General features: G+C 44.7%; 1 long non-coding RNA gene across 1 annotated transcript; it reads left to right on the forward strand.

The window, feature by feature from the left end:
• The first annotated feature begins 863 nt into the window (after positions 1-863).
• On the forward strand, positions 864-21,877 carry LOC115473417. The gene is made up of 3 exons (XR_003942656.1): positions 864-951; positions 7,855-7,860; positions 21,867-21,877. It is a non-coding gene; the product is annotated as an uncharacterized LOC115473417 (long non-coding RNA).
• The last annotated feature ends 1,389 nt before the right edge of the window (positions 21,878-23,266 follow it).

The following is a 23,266-nucleotide window of genomic DNA, read 5'->3' on the forward strand; positions in this document are numbered from 1 at the left end:
TCTTACCAGGACTGCCTAAAATTTCAGTACAAACCTCAGGCAAATTTCTTAGATTCTCTAAGCACCTGTGTTGTCGGTTTTCAGCTGTCTCATTCAAAGATCTCCCATGCAGCAGTTGGCAAGAGAACATTGTGAAAATAGACCTTTTCAGTGTATTGTTTGAACAAGGGTGTAGAAAGATAAGCGTAAAAAAAAAAAGGAAAATTGTGATATTCAAAAGCAGTTATGTAGTACAACATTGGGTGCTAAATCCCATAATGCCACACAGGGGTGTAGCCCGACCTTGGCAGGAGGGGGGGTCCAGAGCCCGAGGTGCTGGGGGGCACAGTTCAGCCCACCGCCGAACCCCACCGCCATTTTCGACCCTCCCTCCCGCCGCTGATCCCCTCTGTCGCCGCCGCCGCCAGGTATCTTTGCTGGTGGGGGACCCCAAACCCCGTCAGCCGAAGTGTTCTTCAGCTCCGGTCTCCAGTGTGTTCACTGATCTGTTTCTGTGAGTCCTGCCTCCTGATGCCCTGCGGTCGAAAGTGGCGCTGGGGGGGTTCAAAAGTAGAGGGGGCCAGGGCTAAATCTGTGGGGGCCCATGCCCCCACCTAGCTACGCCCCTGATGCCACACCTCTTGTGCAGCTGCCGTTTGTAACCTGGTACCCATACACTGGTGATGGCAGGGCCGGCGTTAGGAGGTGGCAAACAGGGCAATTGCCCTGGGCCCCCTTACCATAGGCTTGTTAATTTTTTATTGATCCATATCAATTAAATGTTGTTTTCCACATACGTATCTGCTTCGTTTGGTGTCCATCGGCATAGGCTGGAGGCCCGTTTTCAGGCTCCCTCCCTAGTTTCTGCCCTGAGCCCCTATAGAGGAGTTTCTATGTATGGCGCCTAACAAATTGGCGCTGAAATCAGTGCTGACTAAGCATATTCTATAATCGGCACCTAGATTATGCTTAGTTGATATTTCTGCGCCGATATCTGCACGCATCCATTTACGCCAATGAAAACCTGGGGCCATATTCTATAACTAGGCGCCTAAATTTTGGAAGGCCCACAAAACGCCCATTTCCCCGCCCATAGCCGTGCCCGTTTCTGCCTCCGCGAATTAGAATTTCGGTGCAAATCGTTACAGAATGCACTTAGTGAGTTGTGAGCGCCTAAATTTTAATCGGTGCCAATTAATGCTTATTGTTGCTCGTCAAGTGCTGTTATCAGCGCTCATTAGCATGTTAAGCCAATTACGTTACACACTGTTTTACAGAAGTCATGCTGATTTCGGCAAATAAATCTAAGCTCACTGTATATATAATTTGGGGGTAAATTTCTAACGCCGGCCCTGGGTGATGGAGAAAATGGAAAAGGAGATGGAGTGATACAAGAGGTGTAGCCAGAGCTGACATTTTAGGTGGGCCCAGAGTAAACATGAATAGGCACTAGGCAATCAGGTGTGAGTAGTGCTTGGTTATGCTTGTACAAAATGCCTTAGAGAGCACTGGATGATAGATTTCGACGTAAACAGTCTTCCCAAAGAGCATCAACATAAACCACATACGTAGGGAAACTTTGGAATACTGGATATTTTTAAACATATTTGCATTATTCCGTAACTTAAACTTTGCTGTTATAGTAGACTTGTGTCTGGTCAACATCTCAACACGCACCACAATATCCTGCAATACAGTTACTGCAATGGCACATCTCCTTCAACTTTGCTTGATATTTATTTATTTATTTATTTATTTATTTGTAGCATTTGTATCCCACATTTTCCCACCAATTTGCAGACTCAATGTGGCTTACATTTGCCGTAATGGCGGTTGCCATTTCCGGGTAACAGAATTACAAATGATATTGTGTTAAGGTGCATTCATGCCTGGTAGCAAACATGGAACAGAACATGGTATGTATATACACGATGTGCATACATACATGGTGAAGAAGAATAAATTAGGTAGTGTATGAAGGTTCCTGAGTAATAAATTGGATAATAACACACATTAGGTCATCAACTATAGGAAGACCTTATTAATAACACAGCTAAATACCTTTGAAGTCTTTTCCCTTCCTCTGGCTCTACTCCTTTCTCGCTCTTCCGATGCTAACAAAATAAAATTACCAAAATTTGGCACATATACTTCAACTTTGCTTCACAACAAATATGTTATTAAGCTGTATTAATCCAACTGGTAAATATCTTTGAAGTCCTCTTTTCCCTTCCTCTGGCTCTACTCCTTTCTCTCCCTTCTGAGGCAGATATTAACCAGGTCAAGTCCATAGAGTTCCTGACAGTGTTCCTTCCACCTCATTCTCTTTACACAAGAGCAAAGGATTGTTGGAAATAGTCTGACCCCTCATCACCTAGCTTAGCGCATCCCTAGGAGTGTGGACAACAGTACTGAGCAGATTGGATGACAATATGGGTTTTTTTTCTGCTGTAATTTACTGTTTTTCCTGGTAGGTCAGTGGTACCTCACCCTTCAGCTGAACCTCCAGATACAGGGGGCAGTCAGGGCTTGGCTGTACACACAGGGTGGGGAATAGAGAGGGGGCCTGAGGCAGGGTAGATCAAAGAGCAACAGTAGACAAAGGTCCAACAGGGGAAGAATTTCGCCACGAACAAAACTGAAGCTCAGGAACTCAAGAAAAGCATCCTCCCAGGTTAAGGAGAAATCTAGAAGACGGCCATAGTTTGTTGCAAGAAGCAATCTTTACTGTCTCTTAGGGACATGTTTCCACTGCCACGCGGCCTGAGAGCGGTCTATGAGTTGACAGACTTCCGCAAACGATTAAAGACCTATCTCTTTGAAAAAACATACCGCAAGGATTAAAACATATAAATCCCATATACATCATAATAATGCCTCAAGACATTACCTCACGTACTCCACTTCCCCGTACTCTCTCCCACTCAACAATCTACCCACAGATAAAAACTGTCCACCCATCACTCTCTTGCTATTATTCGATCACCGTAGTAATTCCCCAACGTCATATCCTATAGTTTCTACGCCCCAAAGGTGACCGATACAACTCTGTCTTCCTTAACTATTCACAATGTAACCATAATCGTAATGTAACAAACTGTAATTCCATTATTTACAATGTATTGTAAGCCACACTGAGCCCGCAAATAGGTGGGAAAATGTGGGATACAAATGCAACTAAATAAATAAAATAAATATTGGTTAATTTTTCACACACCAAAACAGAGATGCTGGATGGAGAGGGGAGAGACAGAGTAGTGGCAGTGAATCAGAGAAGGATGTTAAGAAAAGGAATATGCTTGTTCGGGGGTGAGAGGGTAATGGAGAACAGGAGATTGTAGACATGAGGGGAGTAAGGTGACGGAAGGGAGATGCTGGATCAGGATGGGGAAAGAACTGGAATGGGATTGGGAAAGATACTGGCTTCCAGGAGGGGGAATGAGAGAGGAGATGCTAGATCAGGTAGGGAGGAAAAAAAGGATATCAGAGGATGCTGGACATTGGGGGGGGGGGGGGGTTGTAGGATGAAAGAAAATACTGGACATGGGGTAAGTAAGAAGGTAGAAGGGAGATGCTGTATGGTGGGGGGGGGGGGGGCAAGCATGGGCGTGGACTGGGGGGGGGGGGGGGGGGCATTGCCCCCCCAAACGAAACGACTTACAACTTTCACCCGAAGTCGCAGTAAAAGCACCAACAAACAGGCAGGCTCGACTCCGTCCTTCGCTTCCCTGCCCTCTCTGCGTCCCGGACTCCCGCCTTCCTCTGATGTCATTTCCTTTCGGGCGGGACGCTAAGAGGGCAGGGAAGCGAAGGACAGAGTCGAGCCTGCCTGTTTGTTGGTGCTTTTACTGGTGCTAGTTCGCCGCTGCAAGCCTGCAAGCCTTGTCCGTACTAGTGGAAGTGACTGAGCCTGAGCCTATCAGTCCGGAGTGAGTCCACAGAAGGAAGAAGACGTCATTTGGTAAAATCTCATTTTTTTTTCCCCACTCCCCCGCGCAGCCGTCGCCATTCACTCAAAACACAGCAAGCAAACCTGTGCGTTGCTGCTGCTGCTGCCTGCATCCACATTGTCGTTCTTTATTGGTCCATCTTTAGTCTACTACTCTAACACTGCTTTTGTTGGGTAGGCAGTGCCTTACAAGACAGAGGGTGCTGGACATTGGATGGGGATGGGGACAGAGGGTGTGTGCTCAACACGGGAGTAATAGGGAGATAGAGAGGATGCTGGCATAGAAGGGGGAAAAGACACTGAGGGATGCTGGATACAAAGGGGGAGTAGGGTGACAGAGAGAGATGCTGGATGGAATTGGGCGAGAGAACATACGCTGGACAGAGGAGGTGAGAGGAAGAGAGAGAGAGAAGATACTGGTCAGAGGAGTGAAGATAGAGAGAGGGTTCTGTACAGTACATAAGTGCATAAGTATTGTCACACTGGGACAGACCAAAGCCAGTATCCTGTTTCCAACAGTGGCCATTCCAGGTCACAAATACCTGGCAAGATCCCAGAAAAGCTCAATACGTTTTATGAGGGAGGAAAGAGAAAGAAAAAAAAAAAAAAAGAGAAGGTATTGGAAGAGAGGTGAGAGTTAGCAAAAAAAAAAAAAAAAATTAGGGAATATTAGGATGAGAAATGGGGGACTTGGGATCAGAGAAATGGAAAGCTGTAGGTAGAAGTATTTTATTTATTTATTAGGATTTATTTACTACCTTTTTGAAGGAATTCACTCAAAGCGGTGTACAGCAAGAATAGATCAAACATAAGCAATAGACAATTACAATAGTAAAAATATTCAAACAACAATACAAAGTATGGCATAGAGGGGCATAATCGAATGGGGCGCCCAAGATTTCCTGAGGATGTCCTCGCAGGACGTCCCCGCGAAGGGGCGGGGAAACCCGTATTATCAAAACAAGATGGGCGGCCATCTTTCGTTTCGGTAATACGGTCGGGGGCGCCCAAATCTCAACATTTAGGTCGACCTTAGAGATGGTCGTCCTTAGAGATGGTCATCCTTAGAGATGGTTGTCCCCGATTTTTGCCGATAATGGAAATCGAGGACGCCCATCTCAGAAGTGACCAAATCCAAGCCTTTTGGTCGTGGGAGGAGCCAGCATTCATAGTGCACTGGGTCCCCCTGACATGCCAGGACACCAACCGGGCACCCTAGGGGGCACTGCAGTAGACTTCATAAATTGCTCCCAGGTACATAGCTCCCTTACCTTGTGTGCTGAGCCCCCAAAACCCACTCCCCACAACTGTACACCACTACCATAGCCCTTAAGGATGAAGGGGGGGCACCTAGATGTGGGTACAGTGGGTTTGTGGTGGGTTTTGGAGGGCTCACATTTACCACCACAAGCATAACAGGTGGGGGGGATGGGCCTGGGTCCGCCTGCCTGAAGTGCACTGCAGTACCCACTAAAACTGCTCCAGGGACCTGCATACTGCTGTCATGGAGCTGGGTATAATATTTGAGGCAGGCATAGAGGCTGGAAAAAATATTTAAAAAAATTATTTTTAGGGTGGGAGGGGGTTAGTGACCACTGGGGGAGTAAGGGGAAGTCATCCCCGATTCCCGCCAGTGGTCATCTGGTCATTTAGGGCACATTTTTGTGGCTTGGCCGTAAAAAAAAAGGACCAAGTAAAGTCGGCCAAGTGTTCGTCAGGGTCGCCCCCATTATCGGCCAAGGACGCCCATGTGTTAAGCACACCCCAGTCCCGCCTTCGCTATGCTTCTGACACGCCCCAATGAACTTTTGTCGTCCCAGCGACGGAAGCAGTTGAGGACGCCCAAAATCGGCTTTCGATTATGCAGATTTGGGCGACCCTGGGAGAAGGACCCCCATCTCCCAATTTGTGTCGAAAGATGGACGCCCTTCTCTCTCGAAAATAAACCTGACAGTATGCTACATTACAATGCCAACACAATACACAATAAATATTTTAATAGACAGCATAGGGTGTAAGCAAAATTGGAACATAGATAGATAAGATAGAGTAACAGGAGTAAGAAAATAAGGAACTAGTTAAAGACAGTTGCAAATGAGGTCAGAAAGGTAGTAAAAATCAGGGGCGTAGCTACGGGTGGGCCTGGGTGGGCCCAGGCCCACCCAGTAGCAGCATACCTATGATGTGGCTGGCAGGGATCCCCAAGCCCCACCAGCCGAAAACTCCCAACAACTTTCCCTCCTGCATACCTTGTAAGTTGCAGATCTTCGCCTGCAGTGAGCAGTGACATACATACTGCTCGCACCGGCCCCACAGCCTTCCCTCTGATGTATTTCTGCCTAGGTGGAAACAGGAAGTTGCATCAGAGGGAAGGGTGTGTGGCCAACATGAGCAGTGTGTATTAGTTGCTGCTCACTGCTGGTGAAAATATGCTATTTAAAAGGTATATGGGAGGGGGGGGGATGTTTGAGAGACCATCCTGCTTATAATCGAATGAGAAAAACGCCCAAGTTCCGACCTAAATCGGGAGATGGACGTTTATCTCACAAAAACGAATAAAGCGGTATAATCGAAAGCCGATTTTTGGACGTTTTCAACTGCACTCCGTCGCGGATGCGGACAAAGTTGATGGAGGTGTGTCAGAGGTGTGGCGAAGGCGGAACTGGGGCGTGGTTATCTGCCGAACAAAGATGAGCGCATTTCACCGATAATGGGAAAAAAGTATGCGTTTTTAGCTAGAATTTAGGACACTTTTCCTGGACCCTGTTTTTTCACGAATAAGGCCCCAAAAAGTGCCCTAAATGACCAGATGACCACTGGAGGGAATCGGGGATGACCTCCCCTGACTCCCCCAGTGGTCACTAACCCCCTCCCACCACAAAAAATGATGTTTCACAACTTTTTATTTTCACCCTCAAATGTCATACCCAGCTCCCTGGCAGCAGTATGCAGGTCACTGGAGGAGTTGTTAGGGGGTGCAGTGGACTTCAGGCAGGTGGACCCAGGCCCATCCCCCCCTACCTGTTACAATTGTGCTGCTTAATGCTTATTAGTCGTCCAACCCCCCCAAACCCACTGTACCCACATGTAGGTGCCCCCCTTCACCCCTTAGGGCTATAGTAATGGTGTAGACTTGTGGGCAGTGGGTTTTGAGGGGGATTTGGGGGGCTCAACACACAAGGGAAGGGTGCTATGCACCTGGGAGCTCTTTTACCTTTTTTTTTGTTTTTGTAAAAGTGCCCCCTAGTGTGCCCGGTTGGTGTCCTGGCATGTGAGGGGGTCCAGTGCACTACCAATCCTGGCCCCTCCCACGAACAAATGCCTTGGATTTATTCGTTTTTGAGCTGGGCGCTTTCATTTTCCATTATCACTGAAAAACAAAAACGCCCAGCTCACAAATTGTCGAATAAAACATGGACGTCTATTTTTTTCGAAAATACGGTTCGGTCCGCCCCTTCACGGACCCGTTCTCGGAGATAAACGCCCATGGAGATAGACGTTTTCGTTCAATTATGCCCCTCCATATGGCATGCAGGCAAGAGGAGAGACCAAATCACCTTTGGGACGGGGCGAGGTTCTTCTGCCCGCCCATCTTGGGCCCAGGCCCACCCAAAATTGGGTGTCTGGCTACGCCCCTGGTAAAAATAATAAAGATTGAAGACTGAATATTAAGAATGAATAAAGTCTGAGCAGATAGAAAGGCAGAAAAATGAACGGAGGAAAGCTAAAAGAAAAGAAAAAGATCAACGTCAGAGATGGATGTAAGACAGGAAGGGAGAGAAGACATGGCAGATGGACTGGAGACCTTGGAAAGAATGTTTGAAGAAAAAAAGAAAGATAGAGGAAAGCAGAAACCGGAGACTGGGATGAACATGGTCAGAAAAAACAAACTGATCACTGTTTTCTTTATAATTTGCAGAATGCAGGGTGCTGTTTCTATTTCTCTAGTGTTGTACAGCACTTATGGTGTGGCTTCTTGAGGTTTAAGTATAATTTTTGTCTGCATATTCATATTTTAAGCTTGTGAAGGGAAGTCTTGCCTCACCAATCTAATGCATTTTTTTGAGGGGGTAAGCAAACATGTGGACAATGGGGAGCCGGTTGATATTGTATATCTGGATTTTCAGAAGGCGTTTGACAAAGTGCCGCACGAAAGACTCCTGAAGAAATTGCAGAGTCATGGAATCGGAGGTAGGGTATTATTATGGATTAAGAACTGGTTGAAAGATAGGAAGCAGAGAGTAGGATTGCGTGGCCAGTATTCTCAGTGGAGGAGGGTAGTTAGTGGGGTCCCGCAGGGGTCTGTGCTGGGTCCGTTGCTTTTTAATGTATTTATAAATGACCTAGAGATGGGAATAACTAGTGAGGTAATTAAATTCGCCGATGACACAAAATTATTCAGGGTCGTCAAGTCGCAGGAGGAATGTGAACGATTACAGGAGGACCTTGCGAGACTGGGAGAATGGGCGTGCAAGTGGCAGATGAAGTTCAATGTTGACAAGTGCAAAGTGATGCATGTGGGTAAGAGGAACCCGAATTATAGCTACGTCTTGCAAGGTTCCGCGTTAGGAGTTACGGATCAAGAAAGGGATCTGGGTGTCGTCGTCGATGATACGCTGAAACCTTCTGCTCAGTGTGCTGCTGCGGCTAGGAAAGCGAATAGAATGTTGGGTGTTATTAGGAAGGGTATGGAGTCCAGGTGTGCGGATGTTATAATGCCGTTGTATCGCTCCATGGTGCGACCGCACCTGGAGTATTGTGTTCAGTACTGGTCTCCGTATCTCAAAAAAGATATAGTAGAATTGGAAAAGGTACAGCGAAGGGCGACGAAAATGATAGTGGGGATGGGACGACTTTCCTATGAAGAGAGGCTGAGAAGGCTAGGGCTTTTCAGCTTGGAGAAGAGACGGCTGAGGGGAGATATGATAGAAGTGTATAAAATAATGAGTGGAATGGATCGGGTGGATGTGAAGCGACTGTTCACGCTATCCAAAAATACTAGGACTAGAGGGCATGAGTTGAAGCTACAGTGTGGTAAATTTAAAACGAATCGGAGAAAATTTTTCTTCACCCAACATGTAATTAGACTCTGGAATTTGTTGCCGGAGAACGTGGTACGGGCGGTTAGCTTGACGGAGTTTAAAAAGGTGTTAGATAGATTCCTAAAGGACAAGTCCATAGACCGCTATTAAATGGACTTGGAAAAATTCCGCATTTTTAGGTATAACTTGTCTGGAATGTTTTTACGTTTGGGGAGCGTGCCAGGTGCCCTTGACCTGGATTGGCCACTGTCGGTGACAGGATGCTGGGCTAGATGGACCTTTGGTCTTTCCCAGTATGGCACTACTTATGTACTTATGTACTTATTCTGTACTTGGCAAAGGTCTATTTGCATTCAGTATTTGTGACTGAGACCAGGAATTCTCTTTGCATGGAGTTTCTATGTTAGTGTCTGTAATAATTCAGCTTATTTTATTTATTGCATTTGTATCCCACATTCCCCCACCTATTTGCAGGCTCAATGTGGCTTCCATAGATTTGTTAACATTGTCATTTCAGGATATCAGATACAGTTAGTAACGTATAGCGATTAGGAAGGGAAGGAAGAAGAAGGAAGGGAGTGATTAGGGTAGTTGTAGAAGGTGGGCGTTCATAATTGAGTGGATTGGTGAGGTGACTTATTGAGACTATCCAGCTTATAATCGAAAGAGAAAAACGCCTATATTTCGACCCAAATCGGGAGATGGGCGTTTTTCTCGCAAAGGCGCCCAAATCGGTATAATCGAAAGCCGATTTTGGGCGTTTCCAACTGCACTCCGTCGCGGAAACGAATAAAGTTGATGGAGCGTGTCAGAGGCGTGGTGGAGGCGGGACTGGGGCGTGGTTATCAGCCGAGGAGAGATGGGCGTCTTTAGCTGATAATTAAAAAAAAAGGCGTTTTCACCGCGATTTTGGGTCACTTTTTTTGGACCCTTTTTTTTTCATGAACAAGTCCCAAAAAAGTGCCCCAACTGCCCAGATGACCACTGGAGGGAATCGAGGATGACCTCCCAGGACTCCCCCAGTGGTCACTAACCCCCTCCCACCAAAAAAAACCCCACTTTAAAAACTTTTTTTCCAGCCTCTATGCCAGCCTCAAATGCCGTACCCACCTCCATGACAGCAGAATGTGTTTGATCCTCTCACAGCCTTTCCCTGGGTCAGATGTGGCTCTCGGGTGCACTACAGGGTCACATCAGCATTGCATTGTGGTAGGTGTAGGGTATTGGGCTCTGTGATTTCATTAACTTCTGTTACAGTCTCACGATGTTGGTAGTTGGTAGGCTCTTCTCCCATGGTGCTTTTCCCCCTGCTACTACTACTACTACTACTACTATTTAGCATTTCTATAGCGCTACAAGGCATACGCAGCGCTGTACAAACATAGAAGAAAGACAGTCCCTGCTCAAAGAGCTTACAATCTAATAGACAAAAAATAAATAAAGTAAGCAAATCAAATCAATTAATGTGAACGGGAAGGAAGAGAGGAGGGTAGGTGGAGGCGAGTGGTTACAAGTGGTTACGAGTCAAAAGCAATGTTAAAGAGGTGGGTTTTCAGTCTAGATTTAAAGGTGGCCAAGGATGGGGCAAGACGTAGGGGCTCAGGAAGTTTATTCCAGGCGTAGGGTGCAGCGAGATAGAAGGCGCGAAGTCTGGAGTTGGCAGTAGTGGAGAAGGGAACAGATAAGAAGGATTTATCCATGGAGCGGAGTGCACGGGAAGGGGTGTAGGGAAGGACGAGTGTGGAGAGATACTGGGGAGCAGCAGAGTGAATACATTTATAGGTTAGTAGAAGAAGTTTGAACAGGATGCGAAAACGGATAGGGAGCCAGTGAAGGGTCTTGAGGAGAGGGGTAGTATGAGTAAAGCGACCCTGGCGGAAGATGAGACGGGCAGCAGAGTTTTGAACCGACTGGAGAGGGGAGAGGTGACTAAGTGGGAGGCCAGCAAGAAGCAGATTGCAGTAGTCTAAACGAGAGGTGACAAGGGTGTGGATGAGGGTTTTGGTAGAGTGCTCGGAAAGAAAGGGGCGGATTTTACGGATGTTGTAAAGAAAGAAACGACAGGTCTTGGCGGTCTGCTGGATATGAGCAGAGAAGGAGAGAGAAGAGTCAAAGATGACCCCAAGGTTTCGAGCTGAGGAGACAGGGAGAATGAGAGAGCCATCAACAGAAATAGAAAACGGGGGGAGCGGGGAGGTGGGTTTGGGGGGGAAAATGAGAAGCTCGGTTTTGGTCATATTTAATTTCAGGTGGCGTTGAGACATCCAGGCAGCAATGTCAGACAAGCACGCTGAAACTTTGGTTTGGATGCAAGGTGAGATATCAGGGGTAGAAAGGTAGATTTGGGAGTCATCAGCATAGAGGTGGTAGGAAAAGCCATGGGATGAGATTAATGAACCAAGGGAAGAAGTGTAGATAGAAAAGAGGAGGGGACCAAGAACAGAACCCTGAGGTACACCGACAGGCAGAGGGATAGAAGTAGAAGAGGATCCACCAGAGTGAACACTAAAGGTGCGGAGGGAGAGGTAGGAAGAGAACCAGGAAAGGACAGAGCCCTGGAATCCAAGTGAGGACAGGGTATCGAGAAGTATGCTGTGAGTGTGCCCTGTTGTGTTTCCGGTAGTCCATGAGGTAGTGGCCATTTTTGTAAGCCAGTTTTAGATCCCTTCCATGTGTTTGCCACGTTAGAGAACTTAGTTCTTACCTTGAATGTGGCTGAAAGAGGGCATTGTACAACATTCTGCCAGCTCTGACCTGCTAATCTCACTACCAGGAAAACTCGTTGCCAGTGGTGGGGCACAACCTCTGATCTGCAGTTAACTCTGAGTAAGCATGCTTATTCCAATAAAGGATGTTTTCGGAGAGATTAGTCTTCAGGTGTAAACTGGTGTGCCAATGTTATACAGCAGTAACAAGTCCTAGAGGCTTGCATGTATGCAGGTCCCTGGAGCACTTTTAGTGGGTACCGCAGTGCACTTCAGCCAGGTGGCCCCAGGCCCATCCCCCCCACCTGTAACACTTGTGCTGGTAAATGGGAGGCCTCCAAAACCCACTGTACCCACATGTAAGTGCCCCCTTCACCCCTAAGAGCTATGGTAGTGTTGTACATTTGTGGGTAGCTGGTTTTGGGTGAGGGGGGTTGGGAGCTCAGCACCCGTGGTAAGGGAGCTATGCATGTGGGAGCTTTTTCTGAAGTCCACCGCATTGACCTAGGGTGCCCAGTTGGTGTCCTGGCATATCAGGGGGGCGAGTGTACTATGAATCATGGCCCCTCTCACGACCAAATGGCTCGGATTAGGACGTTTTTGAGCTGGGCGTTTTTAGTTTCCATTATCGCTAAAAAACAAACAAACGCCCAGCTCAAAAAAGTTCATTTTTTCGAAAATACGGTTCGACCCGCCCCTTCACGGACCCGTTCTCAGAGATAAACGCCCATGGAGGTAGGCATTTCCGTTCGATTATGCCCCTCCACGGGTTCTCATTGTAGGCCTTGTTGAAGAAGAATGTCTTCAGAGATTTTCGAAAGATAGTTGTTTCGTTGATTGCTTTCAGGTCTGTAGGTAATGCATTCCAAAATTGCGTGCTCATGTAAGAGAAGGTAGTGGCATGCATCAGCTTGTATTTATGTTATGGTAAAGTAGATTATTAGCTCAATAGGTCCTGAGTGATTTTTGCAGGTTTTGAATTGAGGTACTTCACAGTATGCTTGGGACTGGAAAGGGTTTATGTTTTGACTGAGATTACACCAAAATCAGAACTTTTTATTTGTATAGTGAGTTCCTGTGAAAATGTCCTTTTTCTGCTTTGCATCCACTCTTAGAGGTGGGGCTAAGGGGGGTTTCTGTTGATGCAAAATATATGTTTAAATTAACAGCATGATGTTCCAGTTTGCAAGGTCAGGGGTCGGTATTTTTTTATATTAGATTTCTAGCAGTCTTTATACACCTGAGAGTCGCATATCATCTGAAACATACCTTAACATAGAGATGAGGGTCATTTCTGTCTTGTGTGTGGAAAGTTAACTGATCCGAAGACATGACCCTGAGAGATTCTAAAAACTTTAATGAACCAGCCTACTACCCATTAACAACAAATAATACAGCTTTATTCATTACAAATATTAAAGACTTTGAAAAATCTTGTAGAATCTTTATATATAACTATACTTTTTCTCTTCCTGGTAAATGTAAAATTCTTATCCGCATGTGTTGAACAATCATGTTACTTCTGTAAGTAGCGGCACAGAGATTAAATGAGTAGCACCTGGAACAACCTGTTGATTTATTCAGTGACGATCCTAGGTCAGCTGCCACCCGGGGCGGATTGCTGATGTGCACCCCTCCCCCCCTGGGTGCAGCACGACACCTCCCCCCCCCCCGGCGCAATGACACCCCCCGGCGCATCAACCCCCCCCCCCCCGGGTGCATTCTTAGCTGCCGGGAGCAGCCAGGCGGTTCTCGGCTCCGCTGGCTCCCTGCTCCCTCTGCCCCGGGAAGTAACCTGTTCCGGGGCAGAGGGAGCAGGGAACCAGCGGAGCCAACAGGCGCGTGGCTGCTCTCTGCACTCCTCCTGTGGCGTGCACCCGGGGCGGACCGCCCCCACCGCCCTGCCCTTGGTATGCCGCTGGATTTACTCCATTCTGAGGTGGTCCGAGTGTTTTCATAATGTACATAAGGTAAGAAATCCGGGGGTCCTTTTACTAAACTGCAGTAAAAGGGAGCCTGCGCTAGCATCATCGCGTGTTCTTGACATGCGCTGAGGCCCCCTTTTACCGCGGCCATTTCGGGGTGATGGTAACTGGCAGCGCATGGCACTACCCAATTACTGCAAACACCCATAGAAGGTGATCTCTCCACAGGGGAACCAAAGACAGGCAAAACAAACAGTGGATCCAATAAAAGTCCTCTCACAATGAGTGTCTTCCTGAACAAGGTCAACCATGTAGATTTCAATAAAGACCTTGTTCAGGAAGACACTCATTGTGAGAGGACTTTTATTGGATCCACTGTTTGTTTTGACTACCCAATTACTGCCGGGTAAGCACCGACAGTGCAAAAATAGAAAATATTTTTGTAGCGCCGGAAATAGCACGCACTGGGGGTGGGAACTACCGCCTGACTCCTTCAATAGCCCAGTGGTAGTTCTGGATTTAGTAAGAGGGGCTCTCAGTTACTGTTGGATGCATATATCATAATGGATTAGTATTTCGTTTGAGCGATCGTTACACATTTTTGTTGTAGTCTCGGCTCCTGATGACGCCTTATTGGCGAAACATGGTACCGTTAGAGCCCTGATTTCAGTCAGGTTGTGAAAAGCAGACAACAGTTTGGTGAAATCTGTGCGAGGTGGCTTATAACATGGAATTGTTCAGCACATGTGGCTAAGGAATGTGTGGTTTGGAGTGAAGTTGCTGCACAGTTGGAAAAGTGAGAACCGGTAACTGATACAAGGATTTAAAAAGGTGACATTACCTTATGCAAATAGAGAAAAATGTCGAAACCAGGAACTCATCAGCTCATTTGCTTGATACTTGTTTGTCTGGACAACAACGACAATTTGCGACAATCAATTCTATGTTTAGGTGAATAGAGATTTTGCAAGTACCAGGAAGAGAAAAAGTATAGTTATATATGATGGTTCTTCGAGAGTTTTCAGAGTTTTTCACATTTGTAATAAATAAAACAGAATTATTTGTTGTTAGTGAGTAGTAGGTGATGCCATTAAAGTTATTACAGAAAAGTTACCACTTTAAAGTAGATTGTGAACCGGGTTACTTTTCGAATTGAGAGACAATAAAGAAAGACCTCAGCTGCTTGCAACAGAGTATGGCTGTCTTCCAGATTTGACCGTATCTAGGACAGCACTTTTCCCGGATTCTTGATCTCCAGTCTGGATCATGGCCAGCTTCTTCCCCTGTGCTTGCTTTGGACCTCTGTCTATGCTCTTCCATTTACCCTGCCTCAGACCCCTCCCTATTCCCCACCTGGGGTGTACAGCCAAGCCCTGACAGCCCCCTGTATCTGGAGGTTCAGCTGAAGGGTGAGGTACCACTGACCTACCAGGGAAAAACAGTAAATTACAGCAGGAAAAAAAAACCATATTGTCATCCAATCTGCTCAGCACCGTTGTCCACACTGCTAGGGATGCGCTATGCTAGGTGCTGAGAGGTCGGACTATTTCCAACAATCCTTTGCTCTTTTGTAAAGAGAACGAGGCGGAAGGAACACTGTCAGGAACTTCAAGGACTTGAACTGGTTAATATCAGCCTCAGAAGAGAGAGAATAGACTAGAGCCGGAGGAAGGGAACAGAAGACTTGAAAAATATTTACCCGTTGGATTAATACAGCTTAATAAGATACTTATATTTGTTGTGAAGCAAAGTTGAAGGTTATGTGCCAAATTGTGGTAATTTTATTTTGTCAGCATCGGAAGAGAGAGAAAGGAGTAGAGCCAGAGGAAGGGAAAAGACTTCAAAGGTATTTAGCTGTGTTATTAATACAGCTTAATAAGGTCTTCCTATAGTTGATGACCTAATGTGTGTTATTATCCAATTTATTACTCAGGAACCTTCATACACTACCTAATTTATTCTTCTTCACCATGTATGTATGCACATCGTGTATATGCATATCATGTTCTGTTCTATACATACCATGTTCTGTTCCATTCATGTTCTGTTCCATGTTTGCTACCAGGCATGAATGCACCTTAACACAATATCATTTGTAATTCTGTTACCCGGAAATGGCAACCGCCATTACGGCAAATGTAAGCCACATTGAGCCTGCAAATTGGTGGGAAAATGTGGGATACAAATGCTACAAATAAATAAATATCAAGCAAAGTTGAAGTAGATGTGCCATTGCAGTAACTGTATTGCAGGATATTGTGGTGCGTGTTGAGATGTTGACCAGACACAAGTCTACTATAACGGCAAAGCTTAAGTTACGGAATAATGCAAATATGTTAAAAAATATCCAGTATTCCAAAGTTTCCCTACGTATGTGGTTTATGTTGATGCTCTTTGGGAAGACTGTTTACGTCGAAATCCATCATCCAGTGCTCTCTAAGGCATTTCGTACAAGCATAACCAAGCACTACTCACACCTGATTGCCTAGTGCTTATTCATGTTTACTCTGGGCCCACCTAAAATGTCAGCTCTGGCTACACCTCTGGGCAATGGGTGATGTGGATCTGGAGCCGAGAACTAGTGCTGGTGGCATCCAAGTGAGGGGTTGGCATGTTTTGTGCAATTCCTGCACATTCACTACTGTGGTGGACAGCCCAAAGTGATACCTGTGCTGCTGCTGCTCTGCAGTAACCGGTGTCTAAAAAGCAGGCACCTGATTGACCACCAGACTGGAGGTGGCCTAAGACAGGGCTGAGGACCCTGAGGTCCCACTGGTTGAGCCTTCATAAGCTACTGCTATGTTGCTGCTGCTCCTAATGACCTATCTTCGTCCTCTCCCTCAATCGAGCTATGGCAGTTGGGCAACTCAAGGGGAGGAAGGGTTGGAGAAGCAAGCAGCCTACTACTACTCTACTACTATTTAGCATTTCTATAGCGCTACAAGGCGTACGCAGCGCTGCACAAACATAGAAGAAAGACAGTCCCTGCTCAAAGAGCTATGTAATAAAAGTGAGCCAAGTATAGGACAATCAAGCCATTGTGACATCACTGATGAGGTTGGCTCTTATTGGTGGCCTGAGGCATTATGACATCACAATATCACCTCTGATTACAAGAGACTACTAACCTACTATTTATCACTTCTATAGCACTACAAGGCGTACGCAGCGCTGCACAAACATAGAAGAAAGACAATCCCTGCTCAAAGAGCTTACAATCTAATAGACAAAAAAAAAAGTAAGCAATCAAATCAATTAATGTGAACGGGAAGGAAGAGAGGAGGGTAGGTGGAGGCGAGTGGTTACGAGTCAAAAGCAATGTTAAAGAGGTGGGCTTTCAGTCTAGATTTAAAGGTGGCCAAGGATGGGGCAAGACGTAGGGGCTCAGGAAGTTTATTCCAGGCGTAGGGTGCAGCGAGACAGAAGACGCGAAGTCTGGAGTTGGCAGTAGTGGAGAAGGGAACAGACAAGAAGGGTTTATCCATGGAGCGGAGTGCACGGGAAGGGGTGTAGGGAAGGACGAGTGTGGAGAGATACTGGGGAGCAGCAGAGTCCATGATGTTGCTGGCTCATGATGTCATTGTTGTTGACCCCACCCCACCCATACCCACATCCATTGGATTTTTTTTTGTACCAGTGCTTCTTGGCTGTGTTTCTCCCTCATTATGTAGGTAGACACGGGGAAGTCTTGAAATGAGTGCATCAGAGTTCAAAGAGGGCTGGTGCTTCTTTCTTGATGCTCACCGCCATAACATTGTACCCACTGTGTGACCACGTTGTTAGTCAGCTTCCTGTCTAGACCAGTGGTTTCCAAACCTCTCCTGGAGGAGTCATGTTTTAACGATATCCACACTGAATATGTATGAGAGATATTTGCATGCGATGGAGGTAGTGCATCTACATGGAGTCCACATGGAGCATTTTCACATGGCAATTAACCACAACTGTTTAGCAAAATGTTATCTTCATTACATGTACATGTGAAGTGCAAGTTCTTCACCCCCTCAACTCCTTAGTTGCTCCTTGAGGGAACTCTGAGGTCCCCTCTTTTGTTGCATATATTTCCACATGCTCGGCCACAATCTATATACACTATTCCCAGTTCCTGTCCAGGCCTGTCAACAGTATCCCCAACGACTGTATTCTGCCCAGTGGTATAGGTCCAGACCCCCAAGTCCTGACCTCCCTCCAAGGTGACTTTTGCATTGGATCCATCTGGTACAGGGATGGGCATTCCCTGGTTCCGATCTCATGCTCCCAGGCTGGGTCTCTTCACTGCCCACCCGTAGCTCTCCTCCTCCACTGTTATGTTTCTTTTCCCGAGCCACAGCTCTCTGATACAGCCAATGGATGGTTTTCCTAACTAGTAGTCCCCCCCCCCCTCCTCCAGGTTAGTGGCAGGGGACCAACAGGCAACAAAAAAAACAACCCCCCCCTAATGGGCTAAAACTTAACTTTATCTCCTCCCAATTTCCTCCCCTCCTGTCACTCTTCAGTCTCTTGGCACTATCTCTCTGCATCTTATTCAAATTCTTCCCCCTGGGCTGGGCCTCCTCCCACCCAGGGACCTTCCTGTCACTCCCCTCAGTTACTCTCGACAGGGATTCTATCTCTTAGCAATCCCCATACAATGGGGGATTAGACACCCATACATCTTGACGACATTTTTTTATTCCAAATGGATCAAATCACTGCCGACCAGTTATCTTAAACACAGTTCCAAAGATTAGAGAGAGAGAGAGTTTATTATTGTTTAAAAATCTTGTTTCAGCCAATAGCAACAGGGAAGACAATAACAAGGAATTAATAACAGCAAGAATCATGTCCTGTGTCCTGAGTCCAGTCTCTATTACCTGCAACAAGAGACAGGAGTTTTTGGTGCTTATAGAAACCCTTCCCTTGGAAGAGCCGCCTGGAGAGTATATTTGTCTCTTCTTGTCTTTGGCTGCCAAACATTTAACACTGTGATATAGCATCGAGAAAAACAAATACTGCAATAAAACGATCAAACGTTATAAAATACTTGAGCGGTTGAGTATTTTAACTATTTATTTTGTAGGACTGTCAGGTGCTTTTGCTTCACTGGACGCCTTTGGTGACTCTCTCTGGGTTCCAAGCTGCATGCCGAAAAGGTATCAAAGCAAACTGCTCCCACCTTTAACCCCTCCCCACTTCCTGCTCCTCAACAGGAGGCAAGGAGATTCTGGATCCAGTTTCAGTTTTGTTATTTCTACCTTGTTCTGTTCCCCCCTTTCCCCCACCCCCTGTTCATCTCAGCATCTTACGTTTACTTTATACCAGCTTCGAAAGTAGAGACAGTTACGTGTTGTCGAAAAATTGAGAGCTATAGCTTTGAACTGTCCAGAAAGAGTAAAATGCCATCTCAGGAAGACAGAAATTTGGCATGAGATGAAAGAGCAACATTTTGCCTTCCAGCCCAAAGCAAGCTGGCTGTTTGTTAAGACATAATATACAGTACATATTTTTCCCCTCTGACTTGGGATGCACCATTGCCCAAAACTCCAGTAAATAGTTCCCTTCATGCTTTTGGATACAAATACTAATACAAGTTTTTTTATATATATATACCATCAATACCTAGAAGCTCAAGACGGTCCACAATCAAATAGTTCTATAAAATAATTTGTAAAAGATATAATAAAACATTAAGAATACAATGACAGGATAATACATTTTTTTTTTTAATTTTATTAATCAAATTTTCAAATACAATCAAGCATAAAACTTCTACAGAAAAGTATAGTCTAGCTCAACATTACCATTACAAAGAAGAAAAGTTAAGAAAAAAGAAAAAGAAAAATCATTTTTTGCCAGACATTCCTCAAGTCCACAAAATTAGATCCAAGATCTTAAACAATGGAAATTATAAGATACTTTTCGGGAATTTGCTTCGACTGACAAACCTAAAGGTATCGATTAATTATTTATAAAAAGAGCTATATATTGAGACTCCCCAATACTTTTTTGGCTGTTAAAAAAGCTGTAAGTTGGGGAGGATCAAAAAAAACACATACTTAATTGACTGGTATTTAATTACACATTTACAGGGATATCTTAAAAAGAAAGTAGCCCCCAATTGAAGAGCACTTGGCTTCATCAGTAGAAATTGTTGACGTCTCTTCTGGGTTTCCTTTGAGACGTCAGGAAAAATATGGATCTTTAGACCCAGAAAAATCTTATCTCTCTTTTTAAAGAATAACTTCATTAGCCAGTTCTTATCAGGAGCCAAAGCAACTGTGGCAATCAAAGTTGATGCCACCACCAAATCAGTATCTGAGGACTCCAACAATGCTGAAACATCCATTTCCTGGTTGCCTTGATCTTGTTGGCTCGTTGTTAATTTAGTAGGCAAATAGTAGATTTGTGAAAATGGTGGAATACTTTCTTCAACCACTCCTAAAGTTTCTTGAATATATTTTCTTAACATATCTCGTGGGGAAACTGTGAATTGCTTGGGAAATTAAGAATTCGGAGATTATTACTCCTTGAAAAGTTCTCAAAGGATTCAGTTTTCCTCCTTAAATATGTAAAGTCCTTTATAATATTATCTCAACAAGACTTTATCTGTTGAATATCTCTTTCATATGTTTTATTTTGTTGAGTTAAAGTCTCCACCTTCAAATCAATTTCTTTGGCTTTCTTTTCTAAAACAGATAGTTCTTGTGACAGTTTTTGTGTTTGTGGAACGAGTGCTTTGCCTAGATCCATTATTAAAGTCCACAAGCTATCCAGGGTTACTTCTTCAGGTTTAGTTATTGATATAGGAAATTTAGTAATTATTGCCTCGGACTTGTCAGCGGAGATAGTCTGATCCAAACCTACAGCTTTAAACTCCCCTGCTACACCAGCTGTAATTGATGTCGCTCCCTCCATTGACGTCTCTGTTGCTACAAATTCCTTCTGATGATTGAAATACCTTCCATCTCTCCTCTCCCACACCACCTTCTGGAACTGGGTTTGAGGACGCTAGCAACGGAGAGCTACCATCACCTGGCTGTGGGGGAGGAGCTCTCATGTCGGGGCTGAGCTGCAGCTCTAGCCCAAGGAACGCTCTGTGGTCTCCATCCACCTCTGAGTGGACCAGTGGGCTGCTACCCGATGATGCCGGTACACCTGCTCATCGTAGATATGCCTGCATAGGACCGGGTTCTGAGGAAGAGATTTGCCGCTGAAGGGCAGCGGAGGCAGGGCGGCCTCTCCTCTTCGGCATCGCAAACTCCCTGTCTTCAGAATATATATGATGATACCTAATACATTGTGAGAATGGGAGACTGTCTTTAAGTGCTCTCATAATCTAGAAAAGTATTTCTGTTTGTACTCTTATGGTGTACAGTAGTGGAAAACCCTGTTTCTTCTTTCTTGACACACACATCTAAGAAAGATAAAGTGGTAGAGTCAAACTGCAAAGTAAACTTAAGTCTTTCATAACATTTGTTCAAAAATTGGACAAACCTACATAGACCTTGAACCTCTCCATCACAAAGAAGAAAAATATCATCAATGAACCTAACCCAAAATATAATATTTTTGTATTTACTGGCCATATACACATATTTGCACTCCCCAGTTTTTAGACTCATAAAATCAGTGGAGTTTTTCAAATATGACTTTTATGCACTGACAAAAGGTTGTAAAAAACAATCAATGAAAGCTGAAAGAGGCTCTAACAGGGACCCTCAACTGGAGACGATGGATCTTCCTAGGGGATCTACCAACATGTTATGAATCTTTGGAAAGGTGTAAAAAAACAGATATCTTAGGATATAAAATATTTAAAAAATAAAACTCTTTTTGTATAAAATAACCTAATGCATACCCTTCACTAGTAAGCTTCAAAATGCCAGTGTAAGTGTTAAGTTCTTTATAATCCTTTTGGTTGGAGAGTTGTTTTAACACTTCAGCTTTGAGCTCCATACTTAGATCTGTCTTGGACAACAAAAGCTCCCCTCTTATACACTCTCTGTATAACAATTTCAGTGTTATTTCTTAGATCTAATATTAAATTCTTTCTTTTTTAGAGATTTTATATATAATTCTTTTATGAGCTCTTTGTTCCACCCATTCAAATTCATGGAATACAAGTGTTCAAACGTAGCGAGCACTGGATCTGCTGGTCCTGGTAGCAACCAACGAGACTTATTTTTGACTACAGATAAATCTCCTCTTTCAGTATTTTTCACAGCAAAGAATATTTTAATCTGAAGAATCCTCAAAAGTGTCTCAAAATCAATTCTGTTTTGAAAAGGATTATACAATTGAGTAGGGACAAAAGAAAGTCCTCTTGCAAGAAGTTGACATTCCGCTGATGACAGGGCATATCGTGACAGATTAACGATAACAGACTGGTTCACTGCTGTGACTGAGTATATGGTCAGTCTGAACATTTCTGTGACACTTGATGGTCTTGTTGTCGCTCCTGATAAGTTCCTCCTCGTTTCCTCGGAGATCTGTTGCCTCTGCCTCTCCCTCGTCACCCCTGACCTACCTTTAAAAAGAAGCACGTTCTGATCCCGAAGAACTACTATCTGATAACTCTACTTTGTCTTGTTCAAAAAGAGGACGGATAGAGTTGTGCCATTTTTATTAAAGTGACTTTTTTCTTTCAATGTAGTTGGTCATTCCAACATCTGATTGGATGAAAGAGATAGTGGCGCCTGACGTTACTTAATAAGGAGGGGAGCCATTCTGGAGAGACTGCGAGAGCCTCAAAAAAGCAGCAGAAGTATGCTGTTAGAAAGTATGTAAGAACAAGTTGGTTTGTAAGTCTGTATTTCCGCATGAATTCTGAGCCTAATGTTTTCTTTATTAGCAATCCCTGATCGTAGGACCCTGAAGCAGCATAGTGAAACGCTGGCCATCGTTGGCCATTAGTTTGGGATCTTCTCTACTACAGCATGAAGTATGACGATGGCTCAGTGCTGGATTACAGCCTGTCCTGAATAATGGAAGATAAGTGCATGAGTTCAGCTTGTTAGCTATTACTTGCACTATTTTATATTGGACTTTGAATTTACCGATAAATAAATTATAGAGATGGTTAATCAGGAAGGTTTTTTATGCCTATGATGAAAAGTTCCAGCTCCGAAGGTTCTGTTTGACTTGAAGCTCTTTGAGGCTTTTTCCTTCCTTTATTTTTCCATCTTAATGTAGCAATACATTATTGCTTTTCATTAGTGGAGGAGTGGCCTAGTGGTTAGGGTGGTGGACTTTGGTCCTGAGGAACTGAGTTCAATTCTTGGCATAGGCAGCTCCTTGTGACTCTGGGCAAGTCACTTAACCCTCCATTGCCCCATGTAAGCCGCATTGAGCCTGCCATGAGTGGGAAAGCATGGGGTATAAATGTAATAAAATAAATAGTGGGTTTCTGGAATTGATTTTGCTTTGATATCTATTATAGAGTTGGCATATTCCCTCACCATCTATGTGGCTATTGTGTCTTTTAATTTTCAGTCATGTTTTAAATTTAGCCAAAAATGACGTGTTTTCTGTGGAAGCCCAAAATAACCATGTGTTTTATATTCAGGGGGTCTTTTACTAAAGCATAGCTTGAGTTACCTGCAGCAGGGCTCATTTTATTCCTATGGGCCCTGCTGCAGATAACTCGAGCTAAGCTTCAGTAAAAGACACCCTCAATATGAGTTAACC

Source organism: Microcaecilia unicolor, chromosome 6 (genome assembly GCF_901765095.1).
Source record: "Microcaecilia unicolor chromosome 6, aMicUni1.1, whole genome shotgun sequence".
NCBI classification, from domain to species: Eukaryota; Metazoa; Chordata; class Amphibia; order Gymnophiona; family Siphonopidae; genus Microcaecilia; species Microcaecilia unicolor.